Source organism: Podarcis pityusensis, assembly GCF_964106645.2.
Source record: "Podarcis pityusensis genome assembly, chromosome: 8".
Taxonomy (NCBI): Eukaryota; Metazoa; Chordata; class Lepidosauria; order Squamata; family Lacertidae; genus Podarcis; species Podarcis pityusensis.
This window is the reverse complement of record NC_138033.1, coordinates 55254754-55273867: the sequence shown is the minus strand read 5'-3', so window position 1 is coordinate 55273867 and position 19114 is coordinate 55254754. Positions and strand designations below refer to the sequence as shown.

At 43.7% G+C, this 19114-nt stretch overlaps 2 long non-coding RNA genes across 3 annotated transcripts; one reads left to right on the top strand and one right to left on the bottom strand.

Moving 5' to 3' along the window:
• Positions 1-308: 308 nt before the first annotated feature.
• On the bottom strand, positions 309-4293 carry LOC308483051. 2 transcript variants are annotated; one of them, XR_013989562.1, is made up of 2 exons: positions 2249-4293; positions 309-654 (listed from the first exon to the last, which is right to left on the bottom strand). It is a non-coding gene; the product is annotated as an uncharacterized lncRNA (long non-coding RNA). The 2 variants fall into 2 exon arrangements; XR_013989563.1 differs by lacking the exon at positions 2249-4293 and adding an exon at positions 1908-2016 and having other exon boundaries at positions 485-654.
• Positions 4294-17451: 13158 nt separating this feature from the next.
• On the top strand, positions 17452-17974 carry LOC308482355. Its single transcript, XR_013989246.1, has 2 exons — positions 17452-17486; positions 17769-17974. It is a non-coding gene; the product is annotated as an uncharacterized lncRNA (long non-coding RNA).
• Positions 17975-19114: the final 1140 nt, after the last annotated feature.

Here is a 19114-nt window from a genome sequence, read left to right as displayed (position 1 = left end):
AGTTTGGCACCTGTTGATTTCTGAAGTCTGCTGCACTGCCTCTTGCCTGAGCCCAGAGCATTGCTTATCTTTTCCTCTTTGGCTGCTTGACATTTAATCAGAATGTCAGATGCAGAAGCCTGAAAGCCATGGCTTGGGACAGATTTTTTGGTTCATTAAAGTCCTGTTCTACTAATGGCCTGTGCGTGCTTTCAGAGGCCAGTGAGCTAGACTCCAGCTGTTCAGGCCTGGAGCTTGTTAGAGTAATTTTCTAAAGATTAGCAAGCATTGATTCCCCAGGAAAGCTTCCCCCTCCTTAAAAAAAAAAAAAAAAAAAGACAGGAAGGGGGTGGGGGAGATTGCCCAGTGCCCTTAATCGCTCCTGACTGCACCCACAGTATGCATAATTTAGGAAGCAAACCTTTCATGGTTGTGGTTGGAAAACAGAGGAGGGAGCAAATGTGCAGAACTGCTTGCCTTTAGAATAATTAAAAAGCCAATGACATTCCAGCAATGCTGTTAATGACAGCAAATATTATGTTTTTATTTTATGTATGTAATTGGGTGGTGGTAGATTTTCCACTCCAACCCCCTACCTCCCAGCAGCAGTAATTGGCGGATCAGCCCATTTCCATGTCAGTTTCTCATGTGCTCAATCATAGGACTGTTCTGTTCCTATTTAAAAAAAAATACATGAAAAATGCACGTTTAAATTGTAGCCATTTTGTTTTCATTTTTCATTCATTATTTGCCTCAAACACTTGGCATTTTCAAATACCGGAAATGCTTTTCAATACATAAAAAACACAACACCCTAAAACTATATTGCAGAGTTTGGATCTGTGTGCAATCCACTGAGAGGTGCATTTCAATTAATGTTTAAACCCAGGACTGACAAATAAGACTGGTTCACTTTAGCATGCAGACTGAACAAATATCTCTTTCGCCCCTGTGCAGCAGAGTTCCAGTATTCCTGGCAGTCAGAAGTACAACAGGTGCAGCAGACCTCCATCACTTGATCTCCATGCTTAGACCTACTTTTATTTTTTATTTTGTATACCTTCATCCAAAGATCTTAGAATGGTTCACAGCATAAAAATATGAGATAAAAAACACAAAATATGTAATAAAAATAACAGAACAAACCAAACCAAACCAATAACTGCCACCCAACCCCCGCTTCCACATTTAAAACTGTGGACAAAAGGATATTATTTCCTTTCTGGAAAGTAGGAAATGGGTTTATGTTAATGCTTCTATAGGCTAATGCAGCATTTAATGTTTAACAGTCACTAGCAAATACAAAGCAGCTGAGTCCAAAACTGAGGGAATATTAGCAGTAGAAAGTTGAAGATGAGAGCAAGTTAGACTGCAATCTCGTACACACTTAGCTCACACTCCCATTTATCGTAATATGGCTTCTGGAGTAGATTTGCACAGATGTTTGGAGTGTAGATTGGAGTGTAGATTTACACTGTGTTTGGAGAACCTGGAAAGGAGAGGAATGGAAGATGGGGCCAGGAAAGACTTCTCTAAAATAAAAGTGGGACTCAAGGACGAATTTAAAGGAAGAGAGGGAAGGGCAGTCAGGGAAATGCTTTGGCACATCAAGGTGACGAACTAGAGAGGAGGCCGCAGCTGGAAAGCTGCAACCAAATGCCATCTGTTTTTAGTGCAAGGGGTGGAGTAGAAGGTTGTGTGTGGAGGCCTCTTTCCATTGCCCTCCCTGTAACCTCAGCTTTTGTGTGGAAATGCATCAATCAACAAGAAACATCTCAGACAGGACCTTACAGCAGCTCAGGGGCCAGGAGGTCAGTAAATGTCTGAACCGTATCATTGCAAAATTTCCTATCATAATTGAGGTTTTCAACTCAGCTTGATATATGTTGGTTGTTGCTTTTTTTAAAAAGAGAAGAGTGATAACGAACCTGCTTGCTAGATTTTCAATATCTATGCCAATAAGAACATATGGAGATTTTGCATGATCCAGCCAAAGACTCATCTAGCCCAGAGTGCTGTTCTTGCAGTGGCCAACCAGATACAGTACCTATGAGAAGTTTGCAAGCAGGACCCAAGGGTGGCGGTTCTCTCCTCACCTGTGGTTCCCAGCAACTGGCATTCAGAGGCATTAAAAATCATCCCTGCCTCTGACTATGGAGGTAAAGCCTAGCCATGATGGCTAGTAACCATCAACAGTCCTCTCCTCCATGCAAGCCCCTCTCAAGAAACTGAGTTGCACCCAACTCAGGTTATAAATATGCAGTGGTACCTCGGGTTGCGAACACCTCCGTTGGCGAATGTTTTGGAACTCGAATGCCGAAAACCCAGAAGTAAATGCTTCCATTTTCGAATGCGTCTCAGAAGTCAAAAGGCTTCCGCTGAGGTACCACTGTATTTTTCTCAATTTTCTCTGTAAATTTGCTGACCGCCCTTTGCGCCTCTGCTTTCGAACATTTCAGAAGTTGAACGGTCTTCCGGAATGGATGATGTTCGAAAACCAAGGTTCCACCGTACCTTTTAAGGAACGGAGCCTGTGCATTAGGAAAAGAGAGGGAAGGATACTGAGGGAATGGATTGGCTGGCCACAAAAAAGCATTCCTAAACTTCCTTCTCTTCGTCTTTCTGCTTTGGAAATGTTGATTGAGGGACAAACCAATGAGAATGTTGTTTCTCTAAAGCAAAACCAAAGTGGAGGTTTGTTGTTTCTAATATTTAGTGGTATAGATTGCATTTATTTATCCACAAAGAACTTAGCACAGGCTACATTGACTCTTATGTTTGGCTGCCTTGGAACAGCCTTCTGCAGATGTGGCTGGTTTATAACTCCCATCAGCCCTGACCATTGGCCATGTTGGATGAGACTGATGGGAGCTGGAGTCTAAAACATCTGGAAGGTACCAGGTGGGGCTCTTTGGTGGATGTTTCACCATGAAACAATCCTAATCAGGGATTGTTTCATTCTGACCCACAGTCTGGTAGTTTGAGGGTTTTCTTATGCTATTTTCTTTAATTAAAGATTATATAAGCAGAAGCCGTGGTATAAAGAAGCCTGAAACACTGAAATCTGGATCCACTTTGAAGCAGCTAATCTGCCTATTGTTATTTTTCATGTGGTCAAAATACATTTAGTAAACACAGTGTTGTTTATTCACAGGAGGCTAGGTTCAAGATGGTGGTACTGGCATGCAAAGGACTACACAGCTTGGGACAAGTATACCCAAAATATATTCTCATCCCTTCTACACTCAAACTTCTGCAGAAGAGGGCATCCTGCAGATATTGTCTCTTTACGAGGTCCATTCCACATCATGTAGGCATCAACCCTTTGATCAGACATTACTACTACTACTACTACTATATCACTTTACTCATAAAATAAGTCAAATGAACCTACAAACTATTGTCTTTCCAGCACTCGTTCAGTGACTTTCGTCTTTCAACAAGCTTTTGAAGTGGAGATTTTTAAAACATATATCACAATTGTGTGAATTTTAAATTGTTTTATACTGTATATACAATTGTTTTTATATGGTTTTTTTTTTAAAAGACAACAACAACCATGTGTAATTGATTTGATTGTTTAAAATATGCAGTCCTTTGGTATATGGCTTTGAGATAGGGATGTGATTTTTCAAAATCTCTGTTATAATTTTCTAAAACTCGCTCGCACTCATTCCTTATCCTGACTTCTCATGAGCCGGCTCAGCGGCCCACAGTCCCGTAGGCTCATTACTCTGATGCTCGACTGCCTTGTCAATTTCTTTCTCTGTTGCGTGCCTGTTGCGAGGTCTTCCAATTAGGCACAGTGGAGTCTGCTGGGAACGAGGCATCCATCAAGGAAGGCTAAGCGGCAGAGCTGAAGGAACAGACTAAACAAGATGTAAACTGGAAGGCTCCGCCCCGCCCTGTGCACTGCCACTCCACATGACTGAGCAGGGTTAGATTGGCCAGGTGGTAAGGAAACACAGGCCAGGCTTCAAGTGAGGAGCTGCCAGATCCTTGGCAGGCTCCGGTTGAAATGCTAACAGCAACCAGGTCTAAAAAACCCGCCGGTGAACAAATACAGCCTTTAATACACGGTTGTGGCCTCGCAGAGCAATGGGCCAGATGCAGCCCTCAAGTCCTATCCATTTAGCCCTTGGCACTCTCAGACAGCCATCCCTCCTCATTCCTCAGCTGTAGGATGCTAGCATCCAAAATGCATAAGTAAAGAGTTAATTGCAAGACCTATAGAACTCTGTGATGTCATATATCTGAGGCAGTTGTGGCAGTTGGTACTGTTATGGCAGTTAGCAGAACAGTCTTAACAGTTAGAGCAGCAGGTACGTTGTGTTGTGCCGCTGTCTGCCTCAGAGAGAGTTAGTCTATAACAGTTTAACCTATGTAAGACATATTTAAGAAATATCCACCTGCTTTCTGTTTTTAATCTGCATCTGCAAGTACAAGTTATTGGTTCTTTAAACTTTCAAAGAGCATGTCTTGCATAGTTTTTTATAGGAGGGGAAAAGAGAACTAATTAAAGGGTCAAACGACCCAGGGCTATCTTCCACATTCCCTAGCAAATAGAAACTAGAGCCTAATTCCCACATCATCAGACCTGCTCAACACCCTCCTGGAATGTAAGAACATAAGAAGAGCCTGCTGGATCAGGCCAATGGTCCATCAAACCAGCATCTTGTTCTCACAGTGGCCAACCAAGTGCCTGTGGGAAACCCTCTAGCAGGACCCAAGCACTTTCCCCTCCTGTGGTTTCCAGCAACAGGTATTCAGCAGCATTTATTGGAGGCACAGCATATTCATCCTGGCTAAATAGCCATTGATAGTGTGGTGGTGGACTCCTTGAAGGTGGCCCTTTGTTGAGTCAGCAGATGGATCAAGTGAGGGTGATCCGCAGAGCTAAGGACCACCTTCCAGATCTTGCCACTGTCACTCAAAGGGAACTGGAGCAGGTATCCCATCACACTCTCCGGGCACTGCTTTGTCAATACATAAAAGGCAAAGAGTGCCACTTTCTGCTGCTCCATGGAGGGCCCCTTGGCATTTTGGAGAAAGGCCTCCAGCAGCAGCTCGACCTGCATAGCTTTCCCACTGAATTTGTCCAAAATTTGGTGGAGCAGGGCGTGGATTTTCAGTGGCATGAAAATGCCCTTTACTGCAAGGTCCCTGGCCAGGTAACACACTGCCTCCAGGAGCTGCTCTGGAGGCAGGTAGGCACCAAAGACCATGGGCAGAGCATAGCCATTATGCAGGAATAACTCTGGGGAAGGTCCTTCAGTTGGGTTGAGGATCCACTGAGCCCTAAGGATCGCCTCCCAGCCCCAGGTTGTTTCCTTCAGCATGGCTTCCTTGCACCGCATGACATGCAGGAGGTTGCAGAGTGTCTCTGCTGCCTCACGATCACAGCCGGCATCTGGATCTAGCACACAGAGACCAGGACTGCCACCATCTTGCCCAGGATGGATTCTGGAAGCTCTACAGAAGGGTGTTTATTTGCTTCCAACAGGAGGCCTGAAAACTTCTGAAGAGCCTTGCTGTGGACCTCTTTCTTCCAGCTCTGCAGGCCAGCCAGGACAGAAGCTAGCTGGACCTGGAGTTCTTCCTGGCTGAAGCCCTCCATGGGCAAAATGCCACCGGGCTCAGCAGCACCCAATGGTGCTGGGACACTCAGAAGAATGTCCTCCTCTTCTCCTAGGCTGCAGACTGAGATGGTGTCAAACTCAAAGTCAATGCTCATGTTCATCAATTTTCAGACGGCAATCGGTCAGATTTAATTTTCTGCACATACCTACTTCTTCAGATAGCAGATAATCTAGGACCATTGTATTTTGATAGATGGCCTCTTTCATTTGGGAGCTTTGGTCTGAGAGTAAATCTAACACTGTGGCCGTGCGATTGGTAATTATCTCTACCACGTCTTGGATGTAGATAAGGCGATTCAAGACGTACACTGGGGTATGGTACCCTTGCATACCATCCTGACGCCAAGTGCCTAGGCCAAATTCTTTAATGATACAAGTGGGGGGCCATTCCTGGGTTTTCCATGTTTGGGTACCTCCTATCAAGGACGTTTCAGCCGATACCTCGTGCCTCAGATCATCATACAGTGGGACAGCCAGCTGACCTCCTACTTCACTGGAGAGGGAAAAAGAACTTAGGCATGAGTATCCCTACATAACAAACCAAAGGGCCACAATAAATGTGATAATGTGTACCCCTGGAAATCCTTGAGTGCGCTTCTAATAGAGAAGTTACGGTAACCGGTTGCTTTATGAAACTGATGATTTTGCAAGTTGCCGCCCCCCAATTGGGGCAGAAATACAGCTAATATGTGATGGCTTAAAGATATGGCTTAAGGCTAGAATGTAAGTTGCTACATGGTACAAGTAACACAGGTTCCCAACTTGCACAGTACCACAATGTAACAAAACACGGTGAGAATCAAACCTGAATCAGCACAAATTGCCAGAGCTTATTGCGCACGTGTAAAACATGAAATGAGGTAATGATGTTTATGATTGGTGAAAATTGAAATGCTTTGTTTGAAATGTTCTATGCATCGCATGATGTGTCCCTGAGCTCTAGCAACTCTGGAAGATAGGAAACCAGTCTAAAGTACCAAGTTAAATTTGAATCTTCTCAAAGGGTCTTGAGAAGGTTTTGTCCAGAAAAGGCAGACCATAAATATTCTTCTTTTATCAACCACTTGCCAGACACAAATTTAAGAAGAAATTCCCTTCCCTTCACCCTTGTTCTCTTTCCCCACTCCTTCCCAAATTCAGACCGAAATTCTCCTCAGAGAGGTTTAGGGTCCGTCCTAAGCTAAATTATTAGATTCACAACCTCTTTTTCTGTAGTGATACAGAATATGATGCAGAAGAGTGCATCTGAGCATGTGCAGTGAACCCTCCTCTTACTACTAACTAAAACAAAAGTCTTTAGGTTTAATCCATGGCTTCTAAATGCATATGAGCCATGAGATGTCTTCTGTTAGAAATTAAGCACAGTGTTTCCTCTGAAAACTCATTTTTTGATGATAAATAAAATTAGATTGTAGCTCCCTCTTGTGGAAGCAACACCATTTAGCTGTCGTTTAAGTTTAGCAATGCCAAGGAATGCATACAGTACTTGTATAGATAGCATATTTATCTAGCATACTGAAAGTATTCTTCAAAGCACTGCAGCATACTAGCACAGAAACTCTGTGAGGCAGCAAATCAGCCCATGCTTGTAATAATCCAGTTTTGATGGAAGTTACTGTTGCTCTTAGTGTATCTGACTTGGTAGAAGGCATCTGGAACCAATGGCCTTCTGTCACAGCAATTCAGCCTTCTTGGCTGCAGCGGGACTTCAGTCCTCACTTATAAACACTTCAGGAATTTGGGATAGCCCTGACCTTCAAACAAGCATCTCAGCAGCTGGTCCAAGGAACTAGGCCAAACAGCTGCATATGTTATACTCTGTGCTTTAAAAAAACAGAACAAAACAAAACAAAACAAAACAAAACAAAAAACCAACAGCCCCCGAATTCTGTTGCCAGTGTTATTTTCCCTTTGCTAATTTTCATATTTTCAGTTTCTTTTCTCACCTATTAAAGGAGAATGGTAAAAAAGAAAGAAAGGGAGAACTTTACAGCAGTGAACTGGTATTGTGCAGTGTGTTGTCTGTAAAATGAATTCAAGCTCTACCAGGAGCTAGTTTATTATGAAGAGTGTTTATACAATTCCCTGGCAGGCCTCTTAACATGAACCTGCAGCAGTTTTGTCCTCCCATCTCCCAGAGGGAGAAGAGAATCTGGGTTGCATTGAAGGGGACAGCTCATAGTTAATTCACAGTGCCTGGGTGCTCAGGATGAAATATTTCTACCTCATGGTGGAAATGATACATACAGTACTAATTGACTAATTTTCCCCAGGAGATTTTTTTTTGTTCCGATGAAACCATTAATATTTTACGAATCAGTCCTAATAAAGGTGAGGAACAGTGTGCGGAAGGACTTCCTTGCTGGCTGGAATGACAATGATGTGGTTTTGTATTTCCAGTTTCCACCAGCATCAGCAAATTCTATCCAGAGCAGTGCTCATTCTCTGCAGGAGGCAGCCTTTTGTCTGTGTATGTATCCGTATAAGAGACCAATTCTGTGCTACAAATATGTTTGCAAACGTGACATAAAGGTTGGCAACATTAAAACCGATGTGTGAGAATCCCTTGCAGATGACCACAGTATCTGGAGGCACTCAGTCAGGTCATGTAGCCACAGCAATGAGCAGAGGAAGAATGACTGCTCAGATGCACCATGTACCAGCACAATTGGATGCATTCATCTGCCCCAGTTGCAACAAAACAGGTCTTTCCTGTATTGGCCTCTACAGCCACACCAAGCGCTGTAACTCTCCAGTGACTTGATTTCACCCTCAAAGGTGCACTGCTTCATAGTCTCCCAAGATAGACGGATGCCCACCAACAGTATGTGAGAAAGGGACTGGTTGAATGGAGGAACAGCAAAACTGAGGATGAGATCACACAAGACGTAGAGACTGTTGGAAAGAAGAATGTTAGACCACAGTCTTATACATCCAAGTGGCAGGTGGAGGGCTTGACTCTCTAGGTGGGTGAGAGCCCTTGGTGGGGTCTGCCTTCCCTTGCTCCCCTCTCCCAATTAACCTCTGTCTCCGGGGCCTGCACATGGGCCATAAGCTAGGGAGAGTTTTACAAACTTTTCATGTTGGTGACACACTTTTTAACATGCATCAGGAATTCAGTTTTACTAGCAAAGTGGAGGTTAAACTAGTCTCTTTCCAGCTCCGGGAGGAGTGTGGGGAGCGTTTGCACAACACACCTACACACTGTAGCTGACACACAGCTAGACTCTAGCCTACAGGTTCTGCTTGGTCTATTGATCCAAGATAGTTGTCTGTCTGACTCACTACATTGCATTTAAATTCAACCCCTCAAATAGTTGCCAGGGTCATGAACAATTTGAGGAGGCCATGGCGGTGTGCAGAGCATGCCTGCGAAACTGATTTGCAGACGAGTGAAACGGAAACTGGACTTAGGCTTCTCATTTCCGATTGAGTTGGAAGTTAAATCACTTCACATATGGCACTTTACATAAGATTACAAATTAACAACAGGGCTCACACACGGCAATGTGAAATGTAATCAAAGGGAAATGAGTGGAGGCATAAATACAGCAGGGCTAGTTATCAAGAGCAAATGCACATCAGACTCACTTGGGGTCGCCAGCTGAAAATGATAAGAATGTAAGAAATGCCCTGTCGGATCAGACCAAAGGCCCATTCAGCCCAGCAGGCTATCCTCACAGTGAAGAACCAGGTGCCCCAACAGAAAGGCCAGAAGCAGGACCCAAGTAAAATCATTGCCCTCCAAGAGAGATCAGTACCTTAGAAAAATTATTTGGTTTCTCAGCACTAAATATGGAGGGGCCGCAAATAAACATCAGCACATGGAAAAATATTGGGTTGTATTCAATGCTGGTCTTACTCAAAGGGCACACATTTTACATGACTAACTTAGATCCATTTATTTCATTAGGTCTACTCTGAGGAGGACTTAGAATACAACCATTGGCCTTCCTCAACCCTAATCTGGAATGACAAAATAGATTTAATCTCAGCTGCAGCCTCTACTGCTACCCAACCTAGTGTCTTCCAGTTGTTGTCAGACTACAACTCTCATCATCCCTGACCATTGGCCATATTGACCAGGCTGAGTGAAGTTGTAGTCTTGAATATCTTGAGGGCACTAGGTTTGGGAAGGATACCCTGTTGCCTTTTCATTGTGGCCTTTCTGAACTGTAGACATCTGGGATAGTACTGGAGAAAATGTGCCTCTTCTGTTGTTGACAGATTAGAATTGCATTTTAGGAAGTTCAGTTGTGGGTAGTGTGTCCTCGTCTGCTGAGTGTCAGCATTGCTTTGACTAGCAAATGAATGCTATCAGGACAAGAGGCAGCCTTCATTGAAGCGCTAGTCCAATCCCATTCAGCACATTTAAACCTGGTGATTTCCTGTGGGAATCCCACAAGAGGGCACCAGTTCCTATAATCAGCATCTCAAGGATTGCAAACTATTGATCTCCAAGAGAAGAGTCTTTCTTGATTCAATTGGTTCAGTTTCTACAGCTAACTTGAACGGTTCTTCAGCCTGATCCATGCGTGGAGGGCAGTGACACCACACATGACCCCCCCTAACCTTCAAATATGGGTATGCACAGTGAATTGCGAGATTTATCTGGTGAAATCAGGCTACCTGCATTGGATTTCATGCATTGAAAACCCAGTGTGCAGCAGCTGTGTAAAAAGTCAGTTCCATGCTAGAATTCAAAATAAAAGTGTCTGCGGCACAATGCTGTTATATAAATCAATGGTGCAACCACACTTGGAATACTGTGTACAATCCTTGTCATCTCACCTTAAAAAGGCATCTGAAATATACTTGAAATCGAGTGTGAATTTCATGCTCTTTATTCAGCTCATAGTAGCAATGAATGAAACTTTTCCCTAAACGTCTAGCTATATATACATTATTTACACAATGGGCCCCGCGTGATTGGCTAATTCCGGTCTGCTCCTGTAGGCCAATCAGGTTGTGGATTCACCTCCACCAGAAGCTTGATTGGCTGCTCCTGCTGGCCAATCAGGTCGCTGATTCACTTCCACCTGGAGCTGGATTGGGTGGCTCCTGCGGACCAATCAGACTGCTGCATTCTGGATCCTATTGTTCTAGGATTCAGCTCAGTACATAACAGCATCTCTCATAATACTAGAACCCAGAGCCTTCCAATGAGCTGAATGTTGGAAAAATTAGGACATACAAAAAGGAGATACTTCTTCACACCGTGCATGGTTGAACTATGGAATTTACTCCCATTAGAGGTAGTTACAGCCACCAACTTGGATGGCTTTGAAAGAGAATAAGGGTATTGTTGGCAACTAGCTGTGATGGCTAGGCTAGGATCCACTTCCACTGTTGGAGAAAGTATGCCTCTGAATACGAGTTTCTGGGATTCACAAATGGGGAGAGTGCTGTTGCACTCAGGTCCTGCTTGCAGGCTCCCCATGGGAATCTGGTTGGACACTGTGAAAAATAGGACTAGATGGGCCTTTGGCCTAATCCAGCAGTTAGGCTCTTCTTATGTAGGCCATGGGTGGTCAATATGGTTCTCTCCACAGGTTCTTACTACATCTCCTAGAATCTTTTATTATGGGTCATGCTATGTGGGGCTGCCCGCCCAAGCACCAAGCATTGCGATCCAAAGTGGTACATTCTAAAGAGACAGGCTTCCTACCTCAGTGAGAATTAAGTCTTTGAGTCTTAATTGGCCACAGCCTTTACCCATATACAATTGCAAAAGCTTTGAAAGCATTTCCTCTGTCTCCAATGTGCAGGCTTTGAGTGCTGTTGCTGATGTAGCTGAGATGTCGCCATCGGTATGCAACGGGGAGGTGTTTAGAAATCAAGCCCCTGCTCCCCCCCCCCAATCTTTCAGTAGAAGGAAAGGGGACCTTGTTGAGAGTATAGGACTGGAAAACCAAGGGAGGGGCAATGGTATAGGTGCCATCTCCCAGGGGACCTGGGTGCCCGAGCACCCACAAAATTCCCCATGAAGGAACTGGGCACCTATAAATTTTGGTGCCAGGGCTATGCACACTGCATGGCACCCACGGCCCTGGGCACCCATGGTCATGGGTCCAAGTTGGTACTCCTGGGCAGTGGAGTGTTCTGACAATGGGCACGTTCCATTCTGCAATGTTTTGTTGCAGGTTCTATTTGTTTAAAGCTATTTTTTTTCTCTCTCTCTCTCCCTCTCTCCCTCTTTCCCTCTCTCCCCCTCTCTTGTTCTTGCCACTGACCACCCTTTCTCTCTTAATGAATGCATTTCCAGCTTGCTACTCACCATCCTCTGCCTGGCTAGGCTTGTCAACTTTTTTCTTAGCTCCTGTAGCAATTAGCAGCCGACAGCATTCATCCTTGTAAAAAGCTTCACCAGCTAATTCCTGCAAGACAGGTCATTTTTAAACCAGCTATGCCATTTTTTCTTGGTCTGTTGCCATCTACAGGTCACCCCAGGTCACTTCTGTGACTCCAACAAGTTTTCCTCAAAGTGTTCCAATAGCGGCCATCAAACCAAACTTTTCAATTTCCTTTATTTCTCTAAATAAGCATAGCTGTGGCCCAGGAGAAAACTTTAAAAGTAATGTAAAATTACATTACAGTAAAACACATTTGGTCCTTAAAAAAAGAATAAGCACCCTGACATGTAGCTTTTAATATCCATCATTGCACATTCACACGAGACGTTTATTTTATTTTTGAATTGTGCCATATAAAAGCTGGCTGTGTAGACAGAAGTCCTGTCTTTTGGCGTTCTTGACCAGCATTGATACATTGAATGGAAAGCCCCAGGCTGCAATAAATAAATCATTCGGATGGAAGCATATGTATATCTGATTGGAAAGAGGGAGAGGTATTTCATTTCAGATCTCCTTTTCCAAAAAGTGTGAGAGAGGCTTCTGCAGTATGGAAAAGAAGATCTGGTCCCATTTCTGAAAGAACACGCAGTCTAATTTTGGAGGTGCCAGATTGAAAGCGGTAGACGAGAGTTTGTAAGGCGGTTTGATGAGGTGGGAGGAGAACATTTGCTCAGGATCTGCATTTTTCTAGGTTACAGGGAAATAGGGATGGTCTGTGTGGCTTAATTCAATTCCATTTCAGTCTTGCTGGCCCTCATTCATAGCTCTAATCTGTGCTGTTTGGAGGTGATTTTTATTTTTGAAAGAGGCACATCAAAATTGCATGAATTCTGCATGATTTTTAAAACATAAAACACACATTTGAAATGTAAGATATGCCCCTTTCCATTTTTAAAAGTATGTAGAGGCAGTGTTTTCATTATGCTTAGGCTGAAATACTCTGGAGAGTGGTTTCAAGGCTAACCTTTACGTAGGGCACTAAATGTCAACGACTTTCCGCATTTGTAAGACATCAGTCTTTTGTGTGGCGGCACCCACTATTGACAATGTCCTCTTTTTGGCAGCTGCTGAAAACATTTTTTTCCAGCATGAGGCAGCATGGTGTAGTGGCTAGAGCAGACCTGGGAGACCCATGTTCAAAGCCCTGCTTAGTCATGAAGGGTAAATAATCTTCTGTCTAATTTACTGTAATTAGTTAAAGCTATGAAAAATTAATAAAAGTCTTAAGTGAAAAAAGAATCTTTTGTCTAACATAATATTTGTTCTACTATATTATTAAATACCATTTTTTCCTTTACACTGTTCATTGCTTTTTGTAACCTATAATCAAAACAAATGACTCCATTGATTAGATCCGAATTTCATTTTTCTTAATTCATCCAACAGTTTTTCAATTGATCTGAGTTCCTCTTATTTTCACTGGAACTATGAACTTATATGCACATTTTATTTGGTGGGAGAACTGCATAGCAAAATTAAAAGAAGAGCAAATTTTGGGAAAAGGCTGTATTCTGGTTTGTGCATTCTTTCAGAAAGTGTGAATTAGGGAGGTTTGCTTTCAGTGTGAAGTGAATTGAAATTCTTCCTTGCTCTTTTTCCAGACTAGTGGGAATTTTGTCACTTTGTTGATAACCTTCCAAGGTAAAGGTAAAGAACCCCTGGACAGTTAAGTCCAGTTTAATTTGACTATGGGGTGTGGTGCTCATCTCGCTTTCAGGCCGAGGGAGCAGGCATTCATCTACAGACAGCTTTCCGGGTGATGTAGCCAGCATGACTAAAGCACTTTTGGTGCAACAGAACACCATGACTGAAACCAAAGCACACAGAAATGCCGTTTACCTTCCCGCCACAGTGGTACCTATTCATCTACTTGCACTGGTATGCTTTCAAACTGCTAGGTTGGCAGGGGCTGGGACAGAACAACAGGAGCTCACTCCGTTGTGTGGATTCGAACTGCCGACCTTCTGATTAGCAAGCCCAAGAGGCTCAGTGGTTTTGAGCACAGCACCACTCGTGCCACCTGCCACCTTCCAAGGATACATCACATAACTTTTCTCCTTAAAGATACAGTGCAGGGCAAGGGGGCAGTGAACCAACTCTGGGAGAAGAGTGTGTGAATGGAGATAGTTGCTGGGGGGGGAGGGGGGAGAAAGAAGAAAACAGATTCTGATTAAATTGACTGAGTCCATGTCAGGCGTGCGGAGAGCTCTGAAAGAGATTTCCCAAGCTCAAAGCCATAATCTACTCAGGAGCCATAAGAAGCATTAGAAAACAATTTGACAAAATGGGGAAAAATTGGTCCCCAGATATCAACGAGGGCAGCAAAGAAAAGAGAGGCAGAGAGTATATAAATGTGTTTTTGAGTTACTGGTTTAAAAACAGAACCAAACTGTTTTGTATGTGCTGCTCTTCTTTCGTCGGTTAGCTTTAAATTTGAATTTAGTGTATTGTATCAAACTAAGTCCTGCTCAAAGCAGACCCACTGAAATGAATGGCCCTAAATTTCTCATGTCACTGAACTTAAGCAGGTCTACTCTAGCAGTGAATACCACCCAATGGCTCTCCTCCATCAGACTTGAATATAACCGTAACTGATTTTCTTGGAAACACAGTGGCAAATAACAAATTATTTACTGCTTCTTTCCTTTAAAAGCCCTATAAAAGGGTGAGCTTAGGGTCACCCCTGAACAACTGAGAGTACGTGTAGGTGACCTGAATCTGTCCTGGTTGTAGAAGCACTATCCTATATTTTGACGGATTCCAACAGATATTGATGAATTTTGAACAAACTATGCTTCTGATAGGTGTGATGGCAACACGTTGGAATTTTGGGTGCAACTTAGCTTGTAGAAGAGGGGTTTTTCATGGGTTAAAACAGACAAAGAGTTAGGACCTTCAGACTCTCCCTGTATCTTTAACTTCTTGAGCTGATCTCTCTAACTCTTTCATGTTAGAATGATACGTCTTAGGTTGCATCCTGCTTTACAACATCCTACTCCTCACATTTTTTCTCTTGGACTTCAAGATGAGAGAGGTAACCTTGGAGCTATAATCAGAGAACAAAGGAGCGAGTATGTGGCTACCTTTGTTCTTCTCCAGACAAGTGGGAACTTTCCTGTCCAGGTTTTGCATTGCAGCTGACAATATTTAATTTACTCCAGAATTATTTTCTTTCTTTCTGTGTTTACAGGACCAGCGCGCCCAGCTTCTTCTAGGGACACGGCACAGGCGGCACCCATTACAGCTCGGACCGTCTGCTGTAGGGTGGCTGAGGTCCCATGGCGCGCCACATCCCTATGGGCATCCCTATTGGCATGGCGGCAATCCACTCAGGGGAGATTTTGTCATCCCCCCCCCCGGGATGACACCCAGGGCGGACCACCCCACCACACACCCCTTTCTCCACCACCGTACAAGACACACACTGACTGGCAGCAGCTCTCCAGGGTTTCAGACACAGGTATCCACCAGCCAGGGATTGAACCCAGGACCTTCTGAATGCAAAACTGAGCTACACTTAATTTAAAATGAACACAAGAAGCTGGAATGAAGCTCCAATGATGTAGAAAGCTACCTTGTAGACAATAGGTCCATCTAGCCACCACTGGCATCTACTTATCAGCTGTCCAACTCCTTTAGCAAGAATAGCAGGGATTGAGCCATGCATATTCCAGCTGTGGGACTCTTTTACTCTGATTTCACAGCATGGCTCACAGGCAGCCTTGACCAGGTGATCCTGTGTGCAGGAAGCTGCAGAGTCTGGCTAGATCTGGAGATGGTACAGGCACTTGAAGGAGAAGGTTGTGTTGTGATTCATAATACATACATTCCCCTTGGGGTGATGGTGGGGATTTAAGAAGGGATGAATATGTCTATTTTGGTTTCTCTATGTTTCTCATTTTTTCTCATAGAGAAAAGGTTTCCCCTCCTCTCTCATAACAAAAGAATTCATGGGCATCCAATGAAGCTGAATTTTGGAAGACTCAGGACAGATAAACGAAAGGACTTATGCATGCAGTGCATAGTTAAACTGTTAAACTCACTTCCACAGGAGGAGCGATGGCCACCAACATGGATGACTTTAAAACTGGGAATGACTTTGAGAACTGGACAAATTTATGGAGGAGAGGGCAACCAGTGGCTACTAGCCATGATGGCTTTGTTCTGTCTCCACAGTCAGAGGCAGGAATGCTTCTGCAAACAAACCACTGGAGACCACATTAGGGGAGAGTGCTCTTGTTCTTTAATCCTGCTTGTTGCTTTCCCACAGGCATCTTGGGAGAACAGGATGCTAGACTAGACAAGACATTGGCCTGATCCAGCAAGGCTCTTCTTGCATTCCCCTATTATTTACATTTTGCATATGCAGCTTTCCTAACATACAATTTTGCAAGCACTCTGCCCACTTTCATTATTTTTGCGCCTTTTTTTCCTCAGTATATACACACTTTCCTCTAATACATGCATTCGTGTACCCTTTTTCTTTTTGAAAAGGGCACCGCAAAATCTTGGAGAACAGAGAATTTTGAAGGCTATTACTTTTTCAGGGTTAGATGTTGCACCCACATCCCTAGCTGGGGGTCATTTGAGGAACTGGCCTTGCTGTTGTCAAAGCATTTGCCTCTGAGCATATGGGAATTAAGGAGATTCATTATTAAACAGCTCTGCATCGTTCTAAGTGCATTAGATCCCAGCACAAAAAGACAAAGTGATCATTGGTGACAAACGGTTACCTTCTGGGGAAAGTTCAAGTTTTAAAATACAGAGTACCTGGTGGTTTTGGGGAGCCCACCTTTTGCAAAGGAGTCTCCATCTCAGCACAATTGGATTGACACTTCCTGTTTCCAGTGGAATGAAGCTGATGATCAACAATGATAGCTAGAAGGTGCTTGCTGTATAGAAAGTAGACCTCCTCCCTTCAATATGTATTATAGCCTTGCCATAAACACTGCCACTTTCAAATGGGAAGTGAGGCTGTGGGTGACTCTATTATCTTTAATCAATTTGTTAGACTTTTAGTAAAGGTAAAGGGACCCCTCATCATTAGGTCCAGTCGAGGCCGACTCTGGGGTTGTTGCGCTCATCTCGCTTTATTGGCCATGGGAGCCGGCGTACAGCTTCCGGGTCATGTGGCCAGCATGACTAAGCCGCTTCTGGCGAACCAGAGGAGCACATGGAAATGCCATTTATCTTCCCGCTGGAGCGGTACCTGTTTATCTACTTGCACAATTATGTGCTTTTGAACTGCTAGGTTGGCAGGAGCAGGGACCAAGCAACGGGAGCTCACCCCGTCATGGGGATTTGAACCACTGACCTTCTGATCGGCAAGTCCTAGGCTCTGTGTGGGACATGGGTGGTGCTGTGGGTTAAACCACAGACTTTTAGACCACCCTTTAATTCCCAGAGTTCACTGGTTATTGAGCCTTATGACATGAACAGTGGTCTCCTAACAACTGATCATCCTTAAACTGCACTTCCCAGAATTCTACAAGGGAAGCCAAGGCAGTTCAAAGTGGTATGATCATGCTTTAAATGTATAGTGCAGATAGGGTCTCTGAGGCATACTGCTCCAGGATGCCCTATCTTTGATCAAAGAGTTTCATATCAGGAATACAAATGTTATTAGAGCAATAGAGGAGAAAGCCCAAGGCCGCAAAGCAAAGCCTGGCTTACAAATCATGTTATGTAACAAAAGAAATTCCTCTAGTCTACAAGCTCCCTAAATGAAGATTGCCCCAGATTTCCAGCAGTGACGTTGCTGCCTTCAGATCTATGACTGGTATCTTCTTATTGGCAGGAGAGGGGATTGCCAACTGACCAGAAAATGATCGGCCAGGCCTGCTCTGCCTTTCACAGCAGTTGGCTCTGCAGAAATGAGCAAGCAAAGTTTTCCATGCCAAAGAGAAAGAAGCATTCACCACCTGTTAACTTCTACAGATCAAGGTGATTTCAGAGACGTAGGAGCGGGGAAAAGTAAAATAGTAAAAATGTTGGAAACTGTTAGGAGAAGTTCTCAGTGAGATTGTTTCTGAACAAGCAGGTGTGATGTAGCAGAACTGCCATCTCAAATGGCCACACCTAGTTAATTTGGGGGCATTTTCCATGTTGCTGGGGACCATCAGTGACATGAATCTGCTCTTCCAAATCCTTCTGCTCAAGTGGAATGGAAAATAATATAGCTTAATTGGTGTCAAGTCCTAAATAATGCAACTTTCCATGTTTAAGGCAACCATCAGTATTATGTATCTATATCTATCTATCTTTATTCAGTTGCTTTTTATTTTACAAATATATTGAGGTGGAGTGAGTGTGCTGGAACAAAACTAAGGTGAGTACCTTTCATAAAGAGTTTTACCCCCTGTCATGAAAAGGCAGGCAAAGTTCAGTTTCAGGCAAGGCAAGGCAAAACAAGGCAAAAATCAAGTTCCAGGTAGCACTGTGGACAGCTCCATATTGAGCTCAGACTGGAGATTCATGCAAGTATCCTCAAATGTTGCTTCAGCAACAGACATCCCTATACTGAGATACAAATAGGACTTTAGCTCAGTCTGGACGGTGACCTTTGCTTCCTCTGGGAACAGCCTTTTACACTTAAAAGGAACTTGTTCTCTTCAGCAGCCATTGGCTCAGACAATATAAGAGAGTCAGCGGTATTTCCCAGTATGAGGAAGCTCTGTGTCAGTGGCCTCACACTGGGGATGAATTTCCTTTCCCTGCCACAATGACAAAGTGGGAAGAAGCATTGCTGCAAACCAGTAGTGACAGAATGCATGAAAACAGAGATGTTTGTTGTCGTGAACATTTCCACGCTTTGACACGACAACCTTTCACAGTAAAAATCAAGACTAGCAATAATTCCACCAATTACATGCCCTCTTAAACAATCCAGTAAAATCATCAGCAACTAGGCCCCTGACAACCTTCGAAACCCTCCTCCTAACAACAAAGGGACACGGCAAAGGGATGGTGTCCGCAATATACAAAATAATACTCCAAAATCCCACAAACCTCCTAGATGTAATCAAAAAACAATGTGAGGATGACATAGGCTATGAGATTAACCCCACTCAGTGGACCAGAATGTGGTCTAAACCCCCCTTTAAATCCATATCAATGAAAAGGAAAGAACTCACTTGGAAACTC